This window comes from Geotrypetes seraphini, chromosome 5, assembly GCF_902459505.1.
Source record: "Geotrypetes seraphini chromosome 5, aGeoSer1.1, whole genome shotgun sequence".
In the NCBI taxonomy this organism is placed as follows: domain Eukaryota; kingdom Metazoa; phylum Chordata; class Amphibia; order Gymnophiona; family Dermophiidae; genus Geotrypetes; species Geotrypetes seraphini.
In genome coordinates, this window is record NC_047088.1 from 225,341,899 (window position 1) to 225,357,374 (window position 15,476).

Below are 15,476 nucleotides of genomic sequence, written 5' to 3' on the forward strand. Positions count from 1 at the left end.
TTCTAAATTTTGACAGAGTGAAAAATTGATCCACTTATACCCGTCCTACTCCACTCAGGAGTTTAGGCAGATAAAGACCATGTAGCCTTTCTAGTCTGCCTATCTATGCCATCTACTATCCCTTCATCTTCCTTAGACATCCAATGTACTTTTCCCAAGCTTTCTTGAATTCAGATACATTTTTTTGTCTTTACCATCTCCATTGGGAGGCCATCCCATGCATTCACCACCCCTTTCATGAAAAAGTATTTTCTGAGGTTACTTCTTAGTCTGTTCCCTTTCATCTTCATCCTATGCCCCATTATTCTAGAGGTTCCTTTCAACTGATACTTGCCTCATGCATGTTTATGCTATCTAAGTATTTAAATGTCTGTATCCTACTTTTCCTCCAAAGTATACATATTTAGATATTTAAGTCTGTCCTCATATGCTTTTTGATGAAGATCACTGACCATTTTAGTAGCCTTCCTCTGGACTGTCTCCATCTTGTTTATATATTTTTAAGGTGTGGTCTTCAGAACTGTACACAATATTCTAAATGAGGTCTCAACAGAGTCTGATACAGGGGCATTATTACCTCCTTTTTCCTACTGGTCATTCCTCTCCCTATGCACCCTAGCATCCTTCTAGCTTTCGCCTTTGCTTTTTCTACCTGTTTTGCCACCTTAAGATGATCATATACTATCACACCCAACTCCCACTCCTCTTTCATGCACAAAAGTTCTTCATTCCTTAAACTGTATCATTCCCTCAGATTCCACAGCCAAAAGGCATTACTCTGCATTTCTTAGCATTACATTTTAGCTGCCAAATTGGGGACCATTCTTCAGACTTCACTAGGTCCTTTCTCATGTTATCCATATCATCAAGGGTGTCTACCTTATTGCAGAATTTGGCATCCATAAAAAGGCAATCCTTACCAGACAGCCCTTCAGCAATATCATGTACAAAAATGTTAAAAAGAACAGGCCCAAGAACCAAACCTTGAGGCACACCATGGTAATATCCCTTTCCTCAAAGCGATCTCTATTGATCATTGCCCTCTGTTGCCTTCCACACAGCCAGTTCCTGATGCAGTCCATCACTTTGGAGTCCATACAGAGGACACTCAGTTTATTTATTAGAAGCCTGTATAGAATACTGTCAAAGGCTTTTTGCTAAAATCTAAATACACCACATCTAGCGCAATCCCTCTATCCAATTCTCTGGTCACCCAGTCAAAGAAATTGATCAGATTTGTCTGACAAGATCTGCCTCTAGTGAATCCATGTTGCCTTGGGTCCTGTAATCCACTGGATTCCAGAAATGTCACTATTCTCTCTTTTAAATACATTTCCATTAATTTTGATTACCAGAGAAGCCAGACTTATCAGCCTGTAATTTCCTGCTTCCTCCTTACTTCTGCTTTTGTGGAGAGGGGCCATATCTAATCTAATCTAATCTTCTATTTCTGCGTCACACATACCAAAGCAGGCTCAAGGCGACTTACAAAGAGAAGTGAGAGGAGTGGAGAGAGAAAGGGAGGAGAAAAGGATGAACATTTGGGCAGGGGAAGATCTGAGATGTTCAGGTGTCAAAGTCCTCAAGTCCTCTGGTACCACTCCCAACTCTTGAGAAGCTTTTTAAAGGCCAGCCAGTGGAGTTGACAGAACTTCCCTATGTTTCTTCAATACCCTTAGAGAATACTATCATTTACAACACTATAGCTGGAATGCATGGTCACATCTTAAAATATATAAGTGTATTTGTCCTATGCTAGTATTCTGTAAAGAAAATTGGGTGCCCACTTTCCTCTTTAGAAAAGGCTCCTAATTGGTGCCCCTTTATAGAATTATCCCCATAATACACACCATCTTCTGTGGTATCAAATATTTATGTTTGTAATATCTGAGGCAAAAATATTGAGTGGAAGATATAAGAAAAGCCCAGAGAGGGGTAAGAGAATTCTAGGGGAAATGTTTTTCTCCTTGTGTTTATGCAATAGACATTTCTTTAAAATGTTTTGCATCAGGGGTGTTTAATAAGTTCTATTTAGTTAAAACCTAAAACAATTGGGCCTGGGGGAAGCAGAGTTAGGGAGTGGTTATGGGGATTTCTCATACCTGTTTCCTTGTTTTGTGCTCTCTCCAGCTTGCCAGCACACCTGGTTGTTAAAGAAAGTGCAGGCTTGCTCTCTATTTCATATTGTGGTGATATACTTCCCAGCCCTTTGTGACATGCTGGTGTATCCCAATATACTGGCTGAGAGCCACTGTTCTTGGCTGAAAGAATCTTCACTTGCTCCTTTGGCCATCATCATTACTTGCCAATACCGTCACCCTCTGCACTAAGGACATATGACAGTCATTAGCCACACAAGCTTAATAGAACACAGGCATTCACTTAGCTGGGGAATGTATCTAAGTTGCTTTTTAATTTGAAAAAGTGCCAAAAACATGTTATTCCTGCAATACCATTTCAGGAGTGTTTGTATAGTCCTTGATGTGACTATTCAGGGAAAATATATAAAAGCAGAAAGGAGAGGGAATTGAAGTACACATCAAATAACAGAGCAAAAAAAAAAAAAAAAAAGCACAAAGGGCTGCTCAAAATGGGACAATAAGATTGTCTTTATTGGAAGACCTGACACAGGCCATGTTTCAGCACAAACACCTGCATCAGGGGTCAATGTAACAATGCTCCAATAAGAAAAAGTCCCAAAATTGAGGAACACTGAAATGAAACTTAGATCGTTAGATGGAATGGACGTGCCGCAATCCACACACAGCACTTGGCAACTGTCCTGAATTTGCACACATCTCAGTCATACAGCGACTCGGATCACATTAATTGCCACCTCCTCCTTTCTTGCTCTAACCCTCAGTAGATGGGTAAATGATTACCTAATTCCAGGTTCAAGCTCCTCCCCCCCATTTCAGTAAAGCATCCTTTTACTACAGATTTTCTTTTTCTGATATTTCTTCTGAGCGTCCCTAATTCCAGGGTCATTTTGAGACTCTTTGTTCTGGAGTTTGTCCTTCTGTGGAAATGTCAGCTCTCTTAAATAACATTTTGAGTTCCTCGAATCACTTTATATAGAAAATATGCTACTAAACAAGTGCCTTGTTGGTGCTCTTCCTCTGAACTGTTCCATCGTAATGCCTGTATAAAGTGTGATCCATCTGAGTAAAGTGTTGATCCAAGTGTGATCCAAGTGTTGATCCAAGTGTGATCCAAGTGTGTAAAGCGTTGATGTCTGTGTAAAGTGATCTATCTGTGTAAAGTGATCCAAGTGTAAAGTGTGATCCATCTGTGTAAAGTGTGTTCCATCTGAGTAAAGTGTTGATCCAAGTGTGATCCAAGTGTGTATAGTGTTAATATCTGTGTAAAGTGATCCAAGTATAAAGTGTGATCCATCTGAGTAAAGTGTTGATCCAAGTGTGTAAAGTGTCGATGTCTGTGTAAAGTGTGATCCATTCTCTTCCTCTGAACTGATCCATCTTGTCTGTGTAAAGTGTGATCTTTATAACTGTGATATTCTAGGTGGAGTCTTTTCGGTGATCTGAACAGCAACAAAATTACCTCCCTTTTCCTATTGGTAATCTCTCGTCTTCTTCTGCACCCATGCATACCGTTATCTTTTTCTGTTTTCTTTATCAATGACAGGCAAACTTCAGATCGATACCATTGAAAAGGGAATGGGAACTTGTATACTGCCTTTTTGTTGCTTTGGCATTTCAAAGCTGACATTCAAAGTGGTGGGATTGAGTGACTTGCCAGGGTCACACGGAACAGCACTGGGATTTGATCTCACAACCTCTGGGGTGCAGAGGCAGCAGCTCAACCAGTGAGCCACAGCCCCCACAATTTGAGAAACAAAGACTGTGCCTATTTCTCAAACCTAAGAAAGACTGGCTCTCTGTTAATGAGGACAGGAGTGCTACATGCTTCTTGTCCATGCTGAAAAGGTCAGTGAGTGGTCTGATATCATTTTTGCAGTGCTGTTTTCTGGGTCAGAGTCGCATCATATCAGAAGCCAAACGTGGTATTGCTTCTTACTTTTACCAAGATCATTTGCAGGCCGTCTGGTAGAAGCCGTCAGGATTACAGTTTTAGAATTCAAAATCTATGGACAGCTAGGTTCAAAGCCCAGAAACTCAGGTTAAACCACTGAGGGCCTGATTTTCTAAGGCTTTTCTTTTTCCCTACAGTATTGATTATGAAACAAAAAGCCAAGCTAAGCATTGTTCTAATATTGTAACAACGTTTGAGTTCCTTTCCTTTTCCTACCCATGAGGCTGAGATTTCTGTGGTGCTGTGTCCAACAAACTTTGGTATCTATTTACCAAGCTGTTTAAAGCAATAATGCACATTGTTTGCCTATTAACATGCATTATTTGTCAATAACAAGCATAATACAGGATATTGTAAAATATAATGTACAGTAATTAATATAGGACACCCATGATTGTAACAACGTTTGAGTTCCTTTCCTTTTCCTACCCATGAGGCTGAGATTTCTGTGGTGCTGTGTCCAACAAACTTTGGTATCTATTTACCAAGCTGTTTAAAGCAATAATGCACATTGTTTGCCTATTAACATGCATTATTTGTCAATAACAAGCATAATACAGGATATTGTAAAATATAATGTACAGTAATTAATATAGGACACCCATGATAGGCACTGGTTATGATGCCCTTTTTAAACTTATTAAGATAATTTGATGCCTACTTCTTTTTATAAAATACTAGTGCAAATGACCAAACACATGCATACAGTACATTAAGGTTTAATCGCTTAAACTAGCCTACACTTAATCCTTCATTGTCTTGGGTACAAACTTTGGAGCCATTTTACTAAAACTTAGCTAATGAAATTAGGGTGCCCTAAATGCTAAGGAGGCCAAATTACAGTATATATATATGGGCTTTTTAATATTTCATGCATGAAAATTCTGCTAGATTATAAGCCCTCTGGGAACAGGAAGAAGCGTATTTACCGTACCTGACTGTAATTCACCTTAATCTATAATTGAAAAAGACATAAGCCAAATCCAATATCGTTCCCTCCCTTAAGAATTCCAGAAGGAAACTCTCTTTGATAAACATTAGCTATGAATCTAAGAGATTGAGATGATCTCCAGTATGTCTTGGCACAGAGTGAGCTTCATTCCTGTCATCATTGGATTAATTCTATCACAGGGCACCTAAGTTAAGTGAGTCGGAAAGCACATATATATAAACCTAGAGGATCTCTAAATGAATGGTATAAATTAAACAACTAAGGTCGGTGCTGGACAGACTGTATCCCATGTATAGTGATTTGGTGCAGGATGGGTTGGGGAGGGCATCAATGGGAACTCCAGTGACTTAGAACATGAGGATGTAACTGGCCAGACTTTACAGTAGGTATCCTGCAAATAATGGGATGGTTGGGTAGGCTGGAATGAGCTTGGTTGGCAACTCCAGCAATTGGAGCCTAGGATAGTCCCAGGTGGACTTTATGGTCTATAGCTCAGATATATCAAAGAAAAAAGACAAGCTAATTTTATCATGAATTTATAATGTGCATAACTAATGGGCAGACTGGATGGACCATTCGGGTCTTTATCTGCTATCTTTTACCATGTTACTACGTTTTATATACTGTATATTAAATACTATGGTGCTTACATTTACCCCCCAATTCCATAAAAAGTGCTAAAAATTTCAAGTGCAATTTTAGTCCAAATATCCAAATTGTGTACATAATTTAATTGAATAACAAGCTAATTAGCACCAGTAATTGGCTTTTTAATACACAATTATTGGTGCCAATTCAATTTAAGTATGTGTTACATGTGTAAATTTAAGTATGGGATCTGCGCCTAAATTTTATGTGAGAGTCAAAAAAGGGGGCACAGAAACGGGTGGGTCATGGGCCAGTTATGTGCGGATCAGGTATGTTGCTTTAAGTTACATGTGTGTAATTATAATATAAGGGCAAATGCATCTTGGTGCAAATGGCCATGCCTAAATTTAGTAACGGTTCCTGGGCGTAAGCTCTGTTCTATAACTGTACCTAAATTTAAGCACAGCTTATACCAAGAATAACACTTTTTTGGCACTTATGTGGAGTAGCCAGCTTTGAGATCCGTGCGGCTCCCTGCCGGTTTTACAGCCTTTATTCATCTTTATTTCAATGGGATTTTATTTTCTTCCTCCTGAAGAAGCGCCTGTGAAACATGACTTCGTGTAGAACAGGGGTAGGGAACTCCGGTCCTCGAGAGCCGTATTCCAGTCGGGTTTTCAGGATTTCCCCAATGAATATGCATTGAAAGCAGTGCATGCAAATAGATCTCATGCATATTCATTGGGGAAATCCTGAAAACCCGACTGGAATACGGCTCTCGAGGACTGGAGTTCCCTACTCCTGGTGTAGAGGAAGATTGCTGTTCTATGGTCTTTTGGACTGTCTCTTGTGGATTATTTTTTCTATTTGATTTGTTTTCACTGGACACTTTTGGGGGATTGAAGAACTTGATAATGGCAACCACCTCCAGCTGTATCCCGACTGAAGAGCCTGCAGGGACGCAAGTTTAGAGATAAGTTTTGTTTTTTGTACAATTTTTTCTATTAATGAGTTTTTGGATTATGGGCTGGTAGGGCAGGGAGGTTGTGCTATGATGTGGCAGATGTAACCATTACCATGTGGATGCTTTATATCACTGACTGAGCACTTTTCATTTAATTTACTAATTTATTTAAATTTGTTTTATTAGTGATAGATCCATTTCATTATGTTTTGGTTTTACTTATGTTTGGGTGCCATATACAGTAAAACCTTGGATTGCAAGTAACTTGGTATGCAAGTGTTTTGCAAGACAAGCAAAACATTTTATTATATTTTAACTTGATAAATAAGCAAGGTCTTGCAATACAAGTACATATAGTATTTTGTATAAAAGTTTTTGGGTTGTGGAATGAATTGTCTCAGTTTCCATTATTTCTTATGGGGAAATTTACTTTGATATACGAGTGTTTTGGATTACAAGCATGTTTTCGGAACAAATTATGCTCATAAACCATGGTTTTACTGTATATATTTTAGCTCTCAACAGTGTATATTTTATGAGTATTCTTTTCATATGTGCCAAATGAATCCATTTGAAGATATTACCCTTAACCAACCAGAATGAAATCAAATTGTAATAGACCATAATAAAGTGAAATGAAGCTAATAGTTCTATCTTAGTTACCATAGAACAGCAAGGTTCATATGAGGTTACTAAATTTTGCTAATTAAACATACTTAAAGCAGTTTATTCATGCATGAACTTAGCCACTCAAATTCCAGACTTAGCCTGTGGCAGTTGTACATTTGTTGGTGTGTGTGAAACCTTAGCTATATAACATCAGGGAAAGGTGTTAAGTAAAGATTAAAAATTCCATTTAGAGACTTGACTAAAAATAAAAACTTTGGATGCTCTAGCTGCTGGTGTTGGCATGGTCTTTGACATGTTTGATGGGATATGAATATTTTTGCAAGCAAATGTGTCTCACTACTGTCATCGTCATCAGCTGCAGTCTTTGCTACAAGGGTTAGCAACTGTGCTACCTAAGTTCATTCTATTCTGAGCTTTCCTCTTTGCAGTTGCCTATTTTTAATGTTATCACCTCTATTTGCTTTTTTACTTAGTTTTACTCTCTATCACACTCTTTAGTACTAAAGGTCCTTTACTACTATACTGCTTCTAGAATGCTTATTTTAAAAATGCATAACATCCCCCCCCCCTCCTTTTACTAAGTCACAAAGAGGTTTCATCCGCAGCCTGGAGCACTAATTGCTCCGATGCTGCTCCGACGCTCATAGAATTCCTATGAGTATCGGAGCAGCATTGGAGCATTTAGCACCCCGGGCCGCAGTATGAACATAAGAATAGCCTTACTGGGTCAGACCAGTGATCCATCTAGCCCAGTATCCCGTCTTCACAGAGGCCAATCCAAGTCACAAGTACCTAGCAAAAATCCAAATAGTAGAAGCATTCCATGCCACTGATCCAGGGCAAGTAGTGGCTTCCTCCATGTCTGTCTTAACAGCAGACTATGGACTTTTCCTCCAGGAACTTGTCCAAACCTTTTCTAAAACCAGTTACATTAACAGCTCTTACCACAAGTCACAAGTACCTCTATCATAGCTTAGTAACAGAGGGCCATGATGAGGGTAATTTTATAATTGGTATTTTATAAAGGCATCTTTATGCTATATAAAATATTATTATTTATAGCCTCAAAAATCTGCAACAGTCATGGGTAAATGTACCCATGTGCATTTACACCTCCTGAAGAGATTGTGATGTAGTGGTTAGAACTACAGTCTCAGCACCCTTAGGCTGTGGGTCCTTGTGACCCTGGGCAAATCACTTAATCCTCTACTACCCCAGGAACATTAGACAGATTGAGAGCCCCTGGGACAGATAGTGAAAATATTTGAAGTATCTCTATGTAAACTGCTTTGAGTGTGGTTGATAACAACAAAAATGTTGTATACAAGTCCCAATCCGTTTCCTTTCCTCTAAATGTACATGAATTTCCTGTTAAACGTCCAAATTTAGAAGCACATAAACATCCATTTTTTGAATGGAATGTCCAAAACATCTAAATTCCATCTAGAACATATTGGGAAAGGGTTGATTATCACTACTAGACGTCCAAGTCTGGCATACCCAAAGCATGCCTCTTAACGTGTCTCCTTGAACTCTGGTTGCACAGCAGAGGAAACATTTTGCTAGATGTCCAGAAAAATGGTTTCGGTTATTGGCACTTGGACATCTCAGCAATTAGGAAGTCTGAGCGCCAACTTAGGTGGGTTTTTTTTTGGGACATTTTAGTTTTTTGATTATGGTAAATGGATTTTGCTCAGAGGAAAAAGAGTGTTGCAAGGATCTGTCCATGGGCCGGCTTCCCCTCCCCCCCCACCAGTTCTGTATGTCTCTAGGGTGTTTCCTCGTTCTTCCACCACGAATCCTGACTTCTAACAAGATGAAAATATCATCAGCATAAGTAAACATCATCTAAATAGGACTTAATTTTAAAGTTATTTAGTGTGATCATATACATATTGAAAAGAATCGGAGACAATGGAGAGCCTTGTGGGACACTAAAATCTGGTATCCATGCAACAGATATTTTGCCCTCAAAGTTTATCACATATGAATGTAAGAAATCCTATAAACAATTTTAGAACTTTTTCATCTAATCCTATGTCAAAGAGTATTTGAATCAGGATATCATGGTTGACTACATCAAAAAACACATAAAGATAGAATTGTAACAAGATGGCATATCAGTTCTGGGATAGTAAACTTTGGATCTTAGAAATTAATGATGCTAATACAGTTTCATTACTGAAATTGGGATGAAAGCCATGTTGAGATGGTAAAAGGATACCTATAGTTAGAAAGTTGTTTAAAGATAATGGCCTCAATCATCTTAGTTAATAATGGAATATTAGCAATTGGACGGTAATTCGACAGGACAGTTGGATCTAGGTCAGCTCCTTTCAACAAAGGGATAAGAGCTTTATGTCCCATACACACAGGACGATAAAACAGTAAGATGCTCAAAGGGTTATGTTCTAACTTGTCTCTCACTGTACCATGTACTCAAGATTTATCACATAGTTTGACATCAAAGAATGATCTATGGATTATTGCTAGTCTTTTTCCTCTCTTTCCAACTCTTGAGGAAAAATGACCACGAAACCCCGGGGGACATAATTCCTGTTGTGTAAATGAATCTCCCTGAGACAACCATGTTTCTGTAATAAAGGTGAGACCAGCATCTGTTTCTACTAGCAAGTCCCTAATAATCTGCTGCTTATTACACACAGATTGAGCATTACAGTATAATGGTGAGAGATTTATCAAAGGAGTCGGTAATATAATTAGCAAATGGTAGAGATTTTAAAACTCCCAAGTTTCTATATGGCCCAATTTTCTTGCAATTTAGTTTTCTATTAGAACATAAGAATAGCCTTACTGGGTCAGAACAATGGTCCATCAAGCCCAGTAGCCCGTTTTCACGGTGGCCAATCCAGGTCACTAGTACCTGGCCAAAACCCAAGGAGTAGCAATATTCCATGCTACCAATACAGGGCAAGCAGTGGCTTCCCCTTGTCTTTCTCAATAACAGAGTATGGACTTTTCCTCCAGGAACTTGTCCAAACCTTTCTTAAAACCATCTACGTTATCCGCTCTTACCACATCCTGTGTCAACGTGTTCCAGAGCTTAACTATTCTCTGAGTGAAAAAAAAAATTCCTCCTATTGGTTTTAAAAGTATTTCCCTGTAACTTCATTGAGAGTCCCCTAGTCTTTGTAATTTTTGACAGAGTGAAAAATCGATCCACTTGTACCTGTTCTACTCCACTCAGGATTTTGTAGAGTTCAATCATATCTCCCCTCAGCCGTCTCTTTTCCAAGCTGAAGAGCCCTAACCATTTTAGTCTTGCCTCATATGAGAGGAGTTCCATCCCTTTTATCATATTAGTCGCTCTTCTTTGAAACTTTTCTAGTGCCACTATATCTTTCTTGAGATAAGGAGACCAGAATTGAATGCAATATTCCAGGTGAGGTCGCACCATCCCTTTTTTAATAATTCCCAGCATCCTGTTTGCTTTTTTGGCCACCGCCGCACATTGGGTGGAAAGTTTCATCGTATTGTCTACAATGGGTATTTTTTGATGATCATTATTAAAAAATACTGAAAAAAGTGTCTGAAGCAGAATTTGTAGTTGTATGAATTGAGTTATAAAAGGAAAAAAACAATAGAAGGCAACGACAACTAAACTAAACTAAACTAAACCTTAGGTTTGTATACCGCGCCATCTCCATGGTCATAGAGCTCGGCACGGTTTACAGGAATTGTAATGAAAAAGGAACTCCAGGGGAAGGGTTAGATGAAGGTCGGAGGAAAGAGGAGTGTTAGAGAGCTAGGATGTCAGATGAGGAGGGAGTGGTTAAATTTTTGAAAAAAGCCAGGTTTTCAGATGTTTACGGTTGTTAGAGCAGATGTTATAGCCTATACTAACCTAGTAAAATTCAAGTATACAATCCAAACTAAATGGGTAACACACATTCCCTAAATTAGAGCTACAAATAAAATCAACTGATAGCAAACATGTCTTTAAATAAAAAAGTTAAAAGTAACTCTTTGAAATTTGACAGTTGTCAATGAATTATGTGACTTGCTCAGGGTCACAAGGAGCAGTGTGGTGGTTGTAGCTCTAACCACTTTTGTAGCATATTTATCAATAAAGTGACTCTAGAATTGTGTACCCGTGGCTGATTACTTGACATCTTATCCTCACGACTCCATTGTTGTGTGTGCTTCCCTCGTCATTGAGGCCTTTCTTTGATGTCCTCTCCAGTGCTCTAACTACTACACCATACTCTCCTCCTCCTGGATGCCTGATGGAGCCCTCAAGAAGAGTTTGTGTCTAGGGAAACTTGTACATATATATATATATATACGGTGTTGGATCAACAGTGACCAGATGGCAGTCTGTGATAACTCCAAAACTCTAAGAAAAGAGTTCCACATTTTAATTACAACAATCACTGTTTTTAAAGAAGACATACAACCTGAGACCACTAAGTCAAGGCTCATAATTCTCACAGTGCTTGCTGAGCAGAACAACAGCAATGACAGATTTCAGGCAAGCAATCCCATCAACTGAATGGACTCAGTCTCTCTCCTGCGTTTGCTTCTTCCAAGTCACTCTAAAGTATGGAACACGATTACATTGTGCCATGCACTAGAGAATAAAGAGCTGAATTAAAGTGCTGTAGCATGCAGTCCTGTCAATTATATGCAGGATACTGTATCAGACAGTTTTAAGAGGGTCAGAAGGATGTCACATCCTACATGAGTGAGAAAAAGTATTAGCTAATGTAGGTGATCATATGAAGGACTTGTGGCAATTTCTGGCCTAAAAATCTTGCTAGTACTTTCTTGACTGCTTTGATGGGGAATAAAGAACATTTTTTTTTTTTTCAAACAAAAGCTTCTGTAAAGTTGAGCTTGTATAAAATAAGGCGGATAGATCATGTGGTCAGAACCTAAGTCAGTCTCTTTGTTTCTGATTCCACACTGCAACATAGCTAGAACGGCTCCATGGATGTTCACTTAATCATCACAGTACATATTGGACTCCTTTTACGAAGGCGCGTTAGCAGGTTTAACGCACGTGACTTTTCATCATGCGCTAACTCCCGTGCTAGCCAGAAAACTACCGCCTGCTCAAGAGGAAGCGGTAGCGGCTAGCGTGGCCGGCGGTTTAGCGCATGCTATTACGCGCGTTAAACCGCTAACGCACCTTCGTAAAAGGAGCCCATTAATTCTGATACTGGGAAATGACGGTTTCCTGTCTATACTTCTACTAATTCATTTTTATTTTTTAATGCCAGAAAAATAAAGTTATGATAAAATGACACATGGATTATGAATCTATTTCATCTCGTTGCATATTTTAGTCAGTCTAACGAATAAGACATTGCTTCCCAGCAATGTACTAAGGAAAGAATGGAAGATAAAAGAAAGCCAACAGTCCCTAAAATAATAAAAAGAAGCAAAGAACAATACGCTAATCGGTCAGATCAAGATTCAATGAGCCAGCATCCTGTCTTAGACAGTGTCAATCCTGCAACACCCAAAAGAGTGTTACTCACTCCCAGTGTTCCACTAGGCCAGTGGTTTCCAACCCTGTCTTGGAGGTCAACCAGCCAGAAAGATTTTCAGGATAGCCTTAATGAATATGCATAGGGCAGATTTGCACGCACATCACCACCATTATATGCAAATCTCTCATGCATATTCATTAGGGCTATCCTGAAAACCTGACTGGCCGGTGGTCCTCCAGGACAGGGTTGGGAACCACTGCTCTAGGACACCTTTATTTATTTAACGCATTTCTATACTGCCTAAAATCTAAGTGGTTTCCAGTATCAAACATTCATTAAAATTTCCATAAAATACATAGACATAAAACAACATCCACTATCTGCTTATCCATATATTGTGGCCATATACCTAAAGTCACATGGGAACTTTTCATCCATATTACATATAGGCATCTACAAACAGTTGTGTCATTAGTAACTTCTTAAAGTTAACATAATCTGTACATACCCCCTCTTTTACTAAGGCGCGCTAGCTGATTTAGCACATGCTAAATGCTAACATGTCCATTATATTCTATGGATGCGTTAGCATTTATCGCACACTAAATTGGCTAGCGCACCTTAGTAAAAGGACCCCGTAGTCTCAGATGTTGGGGTAGATTATTCCTTGGGTGCACACCAGCAATACCAAATATTTTCATTTTTGTAATCACATAGCGTACTCCCATTTCTGTAATTGCTGTTCATCTCATACCCCCCTCTGATCTCAATGTCCTTCCAGATCTATATATTTTCCACAACACACCAAAGCATGCTGGGGCCGATCTATGGCAACACATTCCACATTTGGGGGATGAGGGAATTCAATAAATGGTGCTCGAAGTTATATGCCAAGATGATATGCACTAAGTTAGCATTCTGCAAAAGGCACTTAGAAACATACAATACAATACAATTTTTATTTGTATACCGCCAATACCTCATTCGATGTTCACAACGGTTCACAAGCAATGACAAACTAATATAAGGTGCTTGGAAAAAACATCCCTAGCTGTCCAATAGAAACACGATGGCAGATATAAGCCAAATAGCTCATCCAGTTTGCCCATCCACAGAATCCACTAATTCCTCCTCTCCCTATAGGCTAAGGCTCTTTACACCTGTATTGTGAGGTCATAGAGCATTATTGTTACAAGCTAAGGCTTTTAACAGTTGCATTGTGAGGTAAGCAGTGTAATGCACTAGCCTCTGCCCTTAGGTGCTCAGGATAATTGTACAAATATTTCCAGTCATATATTGTTTATTAAAATTTAACAGAAATCTTGATTCAAAAGACATTTGTACAATGGAGCCACATACAATCAAGTGTGAAACATGCACCTCTCTTGAAACAATATAGGTTCAGAGAACCACTTCCACTCAGTTCACTTATATACTTTTGCAGTGACTAATATGACATCACTCCTTATCAGCCAACAGAGGCTGGCCATATGTTGAACAAAGACATTCTTTTTAACATAGTTACTAAGCTCAAAGAAAAGTTTTATAAATTATATAGTTGTTATAATATACCCCAAAGCAAACTCCCTTCTCTAAAATTTAAATCCAAACAACTTTCTGACTAAGTCTCTGTAATGCTGACAGCCTCAGGTTTCACAGACACACAAAAGAAAGCCCAGACAAGCCCTCCCTTCACAAGTTTCTATGGTAGGCTAGCTTAAAGGTCAAATACGTCAAACTACTGATGTTACTTCTCAGGATTTCAAATATATAAAAATAAAATTAGCAAAACCATTTTCATATTAAATACTCATACAATTCACATCTATCCAATCACATACACATATGGGATTCCATACAGTCACTCACAGCCACATGTCATATTTCATTCATATTTCAGTCCTATTCAATACTTCTTTAAAGCATATTTTAGAACTTTAGGCTTTCTTATTTACCCAGCAATGGAATGCCAGGCACATCTGTTTTCACTCAGGCCATGAGGTTTCTCCTATCCCCCTGGGTATGGCAGTCCACACAAAGGACACCAGAAAACCCAGGCTTTTTTAAGCGGGAAACTAAAATATGTTTTAGACAAAGAAACAAAGAATACTGAAGAGAGAGAGAGAGAGAGATAGAAATAGATTAATAACTATATAAATGTGTATACTCAATTTCCCTTATACCCTTGCTTTACCTAATAATTCACATAAATACTGAATTCCTATTTTCCTACGCTATACATCGGTTTCCTGGTCTTTTGTTAATTGTCCTAACTTTTCAAAGTTTTAAATGTGTCTACTTGCATGTAAGACCCTCTGATTAGGAATTAGGAAGGTCTCTGCCTTGCCCTGCTATTTCTTCTGCGCTATTTATGCTATCCAGGCCTTCTACAGAGGTCACAGAGCTTTATGGTTATAGAACCATAGAAACATGACAGCAGATAAAGGCCAATTGACCCATCCAGTCTGCCCATCCACAGCATCCACTATCTCTTCCTCTCCCTAAGAGATCCCAAGTGCCTGTCTCACACTTTCTTGAATTCTTAGGTTTGCAAGATAGATTGACTCGGATATACTGTCTCATGGCAATATAGCTTGTTTTGCTTTTCAATAGTTGTTTGGTTTTAATAAACTCTTCTTTATCTCAGGTTGATGTATACAAGTTCCTTTCCCACTTTTTCTCTATGCACCAATTTTCCCATTAGCACATGGCCATTAGTGCATGAGCCCTTAATTACACCTATTTTGTATGTGGTGAGGGCTCACACACTAACCATGCACTAATCAGTTAGTACACAGTGCTATAACTGTGCTAACCTGTTACCGTTGGGCAG